Below are 8954 nucleotides of genomic sequence, written 5' to 3'. Positions count from 1 at the left end.
ATCCCCTCCTGGGGCAGAGTCACAAATGGATGAGATTCTTCCCCCAAAAAACCAACTGACTCTGTCCTCAGGAGCTCCTCACTCCCCAAATTGAGGGTGTCTCCTCCCAACAGAGCGGTTTCCCACTCAGGGCAGAGTCAAAAACGAACGAATTTTGTCCAAAAAACCAATTGACTATGTCTTCGGGAGGTCTGTGCTCCCCAAATTGAGGGAGTCCCTTTCCAATGGAGCAGTTTCTCACCCAGGACAGAGTCACAAAGGAATGAAATTCATCCAAAAAACCAATTGACTCTGTCCTCGGGAGTTCACTGCTGCCCAAATTGAGGTCGTCCCCTCGCAAAGTATGAATTGACCGCGGTCTAAACAAATCCTCCAGAGTACTAACTTTTAGGTTCTCAGAACTGAGTCGGGGGTCTTGCTTCCATCCCGGATGAGCTACCAAATGTGATAGCTCAGACCCTGAAATAAAATTCAAGGAAGCAAGAAATAAAAATTTAGGGAGCAAAGGCTTTATTGTAGGCCAGGCCTGGTGACACAGCCCTTGGGAAGCAATATCGAAGACGGTGCGCCTTTCAGCTAAAGGGTTGGGTTTTTAAAGCTGAAAAACCACAGGAATGTTGTGAACTTTGAAACAGTTTGACAGCACCTGGGCTTCTTGGTATTTCCTGTAATTTCCTTGTAGTTAAACATTTCTTAAGGAACAGCACATTTTATTACAGATAGGCAGAAGGGAGTGGAGTAGCTAAAAACCACAAAGTTATCAACCTATTTCAGATAACATTCTTGGTACATTTTGATGTTTTCTGTGGTTAAACATTTTCCCGGAATGGCACACCTTGCAGAAATATGCAGAAGGGGGTTGGATGTATTTACAAGGAGCTGCAACTTAGGACTTTACTGGAAATGGAATTTTAATCCCTATTGAAACAGCACATACAGAACAGGAAGGAGGCACACTGATTAGAACTAGGCCACAACATAACTTAATCAGAGAGAAGCCTCATGAACAAATTTCCTCCTAGAGGAAACACATCCTGATACTGTCACACCAGCCACTGAGATTCAACACCAGAGTTTTAGAGAGCGTATGTGTTCACCTCTGAGCAGCTACTAAAACTGCTGCACCTTCAGCAGTTGGGTTTGGTTGAGGGTAATTGGTGTGGGAAAAGCTCAGAGGTAAAAATTGTGTGTGACTAATAAGATGTTCCATGCATAGTGGTGGAGGGGAACTAGGAACTAAGAAAAGCAAGTCATCAACCCTCAAGATTTTATTGCCCAAAATGAACAATTTCCTAAATGTACCTTTTGCTACTATAGTCACAGACAGGAAATTACAATATGGATTTTTCCACTGATCATATGGATTTTAGATTGCTGGATAATTTACATGCATAATTTTTAATTATGCTCAGTAGAGTTGAAACAAAGAGTAAATTTTAGTATATACATTTTCAAGTAAATATATAATTATTCAAAGGAAAACCAAAGACTTTTTAAAAAGGATGTACATAATCCTACAGGTAAGGGATTCACCTTGTTATTATGAAGATTCTAAGCATTATTTAGTACATCAGAAAATTTAGAATAGTAATGACATATCATTACAGTTATGTTATGGAAATGAAAAGCTTTTAAGTGTGAATATCTTTGAAAATAAAAAATATATATGAAAGAGACATGGTGTTGCTTGTGACATATTTTATATTCAAACATCTTCTTTTGAAAATCAAATTAAAAACTAAACATTACTTTATGGCTACATGCAGGAAATGTCTAGGCTACATTCTTTGTGTATGTTATTTTTAATTGCTTAATGACAATCAGAGACATTTTGACTCTTCTCTGTAAACACTAATAATTTTTGGCCAATCAGTCTAAGGCACGTCATAGCAAATTTATATAATTACTTAACTGGATTTTCACAATAAACTGTATTTTTAAATTGAAAAACACAATAATGATACAAATTTACATGGTTCAGTTGAAGATTCTATTGAAGTACAACATTGTATAATGATGAAATTAGGGTACCTAGCATGTCTACTATCTTAAATGTATATTATTAGTGATAAAACATTAAAAATACTTCATTCTTGCTATTTTAAAATATGAAATTTTTTGTTAGCTAGAGCCACCCTACAGAACACTGGAATCCACTCTTCTATTCAACTGTCACATTGTATCCATTCACCAACTTCCAATCATCCTCTTCCATAGTAGACTCTGATAACCACTCAGAGAATCAATGTATTAGTAAGCAAAGAATTTTTAAAATTATCGGCACACTAAGGTGGACCTTTTTCATGTCAGCTCAGCTGTCATTACAGAATCAGCACATGTTCCTAGCCACAAGCGTTTTTATCAGGCTCTGTGATGCAATCTGATGCATTGCTGTGTCTCTTTGAGAACTGAGAATTTCTGGCTGGTTGATTACAGTGCTCACAATTGGGCTGTTTCATTGTAGGATCTCTCTTCCGCTGCTCCCCATATCACACACTGGCCATGTTCCTTGCCTTTGTTTGGCAGACCAAATCCTCTTCTGGCACACACTGCACAAGAGCTGGGTACCGAGTGCTGGGCCAGCCAGCCCAGCCTGGGCTCTGTCTCTGATGTGCACTGTGCTCATCTGCAGGCAGACCGTGTGTCAAAAGAGGCTGAGTGGAGGAATAAGCTGTATCTATGCACAGTTTCTGCATGTAGCAGAAGAAGCTCTCGTGTATGCAGCCTGCTGGAGATGTGGGAGAGTAATTTCCAAGTATACCCGCTACAGCATGCAAGATTCAAATACAGATTTCCTCATTACCAAGTAGCCCACTTTAAAAATGTATATCCAGTAATGTGTGAAAAGACTATTTTAAACAATATATGAAGTCTTACAAACATAAGGATAAAAATTCACAAAGACATCCTTGTCTTTTGAACTGAGGATTGAACTCACAACCTCACACTTGCCAGGCAGGTGCTTGTGCTGCTGAGCTAAATTCGCGGCCCTCAGGGACATTCTTAGACATAGCTCTTAGAGTTACCATGGGCATATTCATTCTCCAGCCCTTCCCCACCATGAATCTCAGACCCTGTGAAGGAAATCTTGCCCCTAGGCAGACCACCTTGAATATTTATGGTTGTCCTTGGAAATTACATTGTAACCACTGGACTACCCTAACTTAAAATACTAAGCGTTCTGCATTGAATGGAATTTTTTGTTAAAACATTTTGTTGTTAATTTTTGTTCTAAATTTCTTTAATGATCACCTTTCTATAGTCTCTATCTGTCCCTCTCCCTATCTGTCTCTGTCTCTCTCTCTCTCTCTGTGTGTGTTTGTTTGTGACAGAATTAAAGAGCTCCTCTAAGACCAGACTTTCCCAATACAATGTGAAGCACAGTCATGCTTACCACCCCCATTTATTTTTGTAATCAGTCAGCGAAAAATTTGAGTATTTTTTGAACCAGATACTCATGTAGCTGCTGGCCACCAAAAAGCCTCCACCTGTTAAACTTCAGTGTTGACCTTGTTAACACACAGATTTTGATTCAGAAAATCAGGGTTGGGCTCAAATCCTGCATTTACAAGAAGCTTCTTCACTGGTTCCAGAAAAACCTAAATGGTCGCAAGACTTTAAAGTACACAAAAGATGAAGCAAAGCGACCCATATTGATTCAGTCTTCATAGGATAATGGAGCTAACTCTAAACTTGGTAAAGTTGTTAAATGAAGTTGGGATTTTCTATGCTTAATGAACTAACTAGAGATGATTATTGGAAGGCAAGCTGCATGAATTTAACAAAACAATGTTTTATTTTTAGACTTCACACAATCATTATCTAAATGTTGATAAAGTAACACCCAGTAAAAGACTTCTTACACTTGACTACATGACAGGAGAAGGCTTATTACTCAATTATATTCAGTCATATTTAGTTCCATTTTATTTGCAAGCTACAAATTTTGAAGTTTTTGAAACAATTAAGTCATATTTTTTCCTAAAAATTGTATATAGTTGAGAAAGTTTTTCTGTTGGCATACTTGGAAAAATCATTGTGTCTTTGAAATTGCTCTTTGAAAGCACAAATTCACTTGCCAGAAGTTTCACGAGTAAAGTTTTTCCACTTGATAGTGAAATCTGGCACCCAAAATGCCAGAGAAGTTAGGGTGGAATGATTGAGGGGGTCCCTAATTCATCCTTTAAATCTAAAAAACTGTAGAAGGTACTGATCATTTAAACATCCCTAGAATGGGAGCCGATAAAAAGAAAAATAGTGATTGTTGTTTGTTTCCAGCCTACCATGGACTCCTCCACGATTCCCCTCTGCCATGCCACCCTGCCTTGAAGCCAGCTCACTATGGACTGAAACCTCCACAAACTGAGAGCCGAGATAAACCTTTCCTCTTTTAATGCATGGGTGTCAGGTATTTTGTCCCAGCTATAAGAAATTAACTAACATGTGTCTGACATGAAAAGTAAGAAATATTTCTAGATTTCAGTATTTTAAAAGCTGCATAATGTTATAAATTGAAGCATATATGTTAGAAGTTTCCTCAAAATATTTTCACATTGTCTTTGCATTGAATATATTGTTTTCCACTTTATTTTCTATGCTCAAATGATACCTAAAATTTTTCACACACCAAATTTGGAATTATACTTGAACATATTAAGAATGTAGATGACCACTGAGTCAAAACATGTGCTGTCTGTTCATTAATGCCTGCTTTTAGTCCATCAAATTTTACCTTTGAGGCACACATACCCCGTAAATATACTCTTCAAATTCCTCTCCACCATGTCTCTGTCCCTCTTTGTCTCTCTCTGTCCCTCTCCTTATCTGTTTCTGTCTCTGTCTCTGTCTCTCTCTCTGTCTCTCTTTCTGTGTTTGTGTGTGTGTTTTTATGTGTGACAGAATTAAAGAGCTCCTCCAAGACCAGACTTTCCCAATACAATGTGAAGCACAGTCATGCTTACCACCCCCTTGGCAAATGTTTAGCAAATTTGCTTAATGTGTGAGAATGATTGTAAGATATGCTAAAAATGATCTGCCCACATGTTTATGCATTCATCCTTATGGGAGAAAAGTAGCCATACATTTTTGTCAGGCTCTTCAATTTCCCTGTGAGAATTCCCTTGTGCTATGGACTCATTCAAAGCCAGCAGGATCACTTTACAGAGTTTGTCATTGTACTCCAGGGAAGCTTATGGAAATGTTACAGAAATAAGCTACAAATGGGAACCTGGCCTTCTGCCAAACTATGTCTCTCTGTCTCTCTGTCTCTCTGTCTCTCTGTCTCTCTGTCTCTCTCTCTCTCTCTCTCTCTCTCTCTCTCTCAGCATTTCCCCTTGAGCTTCATGTGTTCTGAATCACATAGAACACTCATTTTGTCTGAGACATTTTAGAAACACAAATTATCACAACTATACCCCAACTAATACTAACAACTGATAATTTTATCTCGCAGTGGTTATAGCTCATAATGAGCATTAGCATCCATTAATATTGTGCCAGGCACCTTCTGTAAGCTTTATATAGACTGACTCTTTGATTTCTCACCACAGCCCACATGGTGGATCTTGTCACAGTGCCCGTTTAACAGATGAGGACCAGAAGCAGGAATGGGCCTTGGGCCTGCCAGACACACAAGTGGAGCACAAGAGCCACTGGTTCTCTAGCACCAGAGTCCTGGCTCTTATTGCTTTCTTATCTGAATCCTTTTCGTGACTGCCCTGGAAAACTTACTCTCCACACTGAATGTGAATGAATCAAGAAGAAATATAGGTGGGCATTTATTTACATTTAAATTAATTTCAAACTCTTTCAACTTGCTATTTAGAGTCAGGGATATCTCAACAAGTTGCCCCATAAGTACCAGAAATCTGCTTTTAAAGTTCATAAGTCAAGGACACAAAATAGTCAGAAGAATATATTAGGAGAACTAACAGTACACCTCTTCAGGAGTGTCCATAAAGCAATGGTGATTAAGACACAGAGATGACAGAGAAAACAGTCAAGCACATCCATGGAAGGGAAATGGACCCACATAACATGACCTGCTACTCCGTACTAGAGAGAAAAGAAAGTAGCACAGTGAACAAACGATGCTGTAATACCCAGATACTCTCTGCAATAAACAGACCAAACACAAGGAAAGACATACTCAGAAAGGAGAGAAAAGGAGAACCAAAAATACTAAATAATGGTTGAAAACTCACACATCTGATGTAAAGTATTACTTTATGTATTTCCTCTCTTAAAATAAAAAGGCATTAATTCCCAAACACAGCACAATCAAACTGTGTGAAAAGTCAGAAAATTTTAAAAGCAGCAGAGAAAATGTTTTCTTTGTATTCTAGGAGACTGAACCAGGTTAATTACTGACTCGTATTCAGAAACAGTGGGACGAAGGTGATCAGGTAGCATTACTCAAAGAGGTTAACGGGAAAATAATTTCAACAACTAGCTCTATCTCCAGAAAATCTGTCCTTTAATAATGAGGAAACAGTAAACATATTCAGACCAACACACCTGAGATAATTTGCTGCCAGCCGTAACACTTTACCTTTAAATGGCAAATATTTGAAATGAAAGCATTTGAAGGTCAAGAAATGTTCCTTATTACATTTACTGAAGAACATATACATACATATGTATATAAATATATGTGTGTGTGTACACGTGTAAAATGTGCCTGAATGTCTACAATGTATTTTTCATTGATTTCACTAACAAAAACATTCCAACTATAGAAAAGTATATTTCATTCTTATACTTATTTCATCTTGTAAATTTGCTATAATGCACTATTTTAGTTGTTTTCTAAGAAAGGGTCAAGAATCACTACCTGAAGCCTGGATAATGAATTTAAAAATGATATAAAAATAGTATTCAAAACTCAAAATGATAAACGAAATTTCAGTTCTATCCGAGTTTATGCAGGGCAAGAGAGAAACTTGGAATTGCAGAAACAGTAGTTCCTGAATGTGGTAATTTCTGAGAAATACCAAGATGTCAGACACAGTGCCACATTTTCTGTATCTATGAAAGCAGTACAGCTCAGGCAGACATCCTCAAGGAAGCAGCAATGCCTGAGTTCAAGGGCAGACTCTGAAAGGTTACATAGATGCAGGTGGAAGGAGGGGTCTGACACCCCTGGCAGGTACAGATTCTGTTGAGGCTAGGGGGGAGGGGGGACATGTGGCTGAGCCAATTTGACAGCTGCCCTCCCCCACCCCAGGAGCCCTTTGGATGAGGAGCCCAGAGTTCTATCAGGGACCCTGGCCCCGGCCCCTGGTCTCCCCAGGAACCCTCAGAGATCAGTTGCTTTTGGGTAACATTACAGTTCAGATGACCATGAAATTTCTCTTTCTTTTAAAATATTTTCAAGATACATGGAAGAACCCCATTTCCACTACCTGGGCAACAGATCTTACTCTTGCCTTTGGTTATGGAATGGTGCACTTCAGCCTATTAATTTCTCATATACGGATTATTCAGTGTACTCCATTAACTGGGAAAAAGAACATCAAAGAGGTAAGAAACACGTGGTAAACCCAATAGCCAATGATTCTGCCATTATTTTTCTATTCTTTCTATTTTTCTAAATCAAATAGTTAAACTTACGATGGGGGAATCTCAGGAATGATTAGGACCCCATTCTTTTGGGACAGATCACAGAGGGGTGAGACTCTCAGACCCCGTGTGTGTATACAGAAGGTGCTGAGTTAAAGTCAAACACTGTGACTTGTGGTTGAGGGTGGGTTCCTGGGAGAGCTGAGGGCCTCTAGAAAGGACAGGCTCACACCTGTTCATCGATTCCTGCTCCATAGCAGGTGCCTCTGGGCCCGCCACTCTGATCTGAGGGGCAAACTGAGCCCCTGAGGGACTCTACCAAGCACTGGATTTGGCTCTGGCTTCAGGGGCAGAATCATACCTGACAGAGAGGCACAAGGAAACAGCTTGTGCTTGCTGAGCAGAGGACCTGGGACTGAAGACACCCACTGGTAGACCTCACAGAGAAAGTCTATTGTAATTTTCAAAGGAGGAAAACAGAAAATATTTTTAGCCACTTTAGAAATGAGCTGTTTGCGAAAAGTAGAAAACCACACTGTTCAGGAATTGGTCTGAAGGGTCTAGGGAACCGAACAGGGGAACGGGGCCAAAGCTGCTCTTGCTTCTTTTCTCACAGCAACACAGGCAGAAGAGATGGATCAAGAGCACAAAGCAGAGCTGTGCTCTGAAAGGTAAGACTCTGTCCTTGCGCTGACCTGTCCTGAGCTATCAGAGTCACATCTCTGACGACGGGGTGGGGTGGGGGACGATGGGGGGGTGTGAGGGGCCTGAGAGGGAGGCTCATGGGAAGGAGAATATTTCTCAGGCTTGTAATGAAGTTGTGACTGTCCAGAGGGTTGGGGCATGTACGACAGGAGACAGTGTAAGTGGCAATGGAGCAGTAATGCCTGAATTTGGGGGGGGACCTCCTGTTCCAAGTGTGGACAGCTGCCTCCCTTCATTAGAGTAGACTTTACCTTTCTTCTTCCCAAAGGGGTCTCTGGGGCCCTTGGCGTTGGTGGATGTGGAGCCCCTCTTGTGCCTTTTCTCAGGGGACATGGGGCCTTGGACATTGGATTGGTCTCTAGTTCTAATCTTCTGTGATGTCCTCTTAGGAACATCTTATTCAAGTATCTCTCGCCTGTGTCATGACCCATTTCCTATTCGTGGCTGGGACAGCCTGAATGAAATCTTGGCACCTCAGAACCCAGGTGTACTTCTACGATGGTGAGAGACTTTCTACTTCTGGGTCCTCCTTCCTAGCACATGGCACTGAAGGGACTGGGTTCATGGGCAGAGGAAAGACTCCCGGCTACAGTGACTTGGGATTAAAACTCATGAGAGAGGGCTTTCTGAATTTGGGGGAACAGTGGGATGCTTGTGGGACAAAATGAGTACTCCTGCCCATCCTGCCC

Source organism: Cavia porcellus, unplaced genomic scaffold (assembly GCF_034190915.1).
Source record: "Cavia porcellus strain 051 isolate PalLab524CR breed Dunkin Hartley unplaced genomic scaffold, mCavPor4.1 scaffold_7, whole genome shotgun sequence".
In the NCBI taxonomy this organism is placed as follows: domain Eukaryota; kingdom Metazoa; phylum Chordata; class Mammalia; order Rodentia; family Caviidae; genus Cavia; species Cavia porcellus.
Note: the sequence above shows the minus strand (reverse complement) of the source record.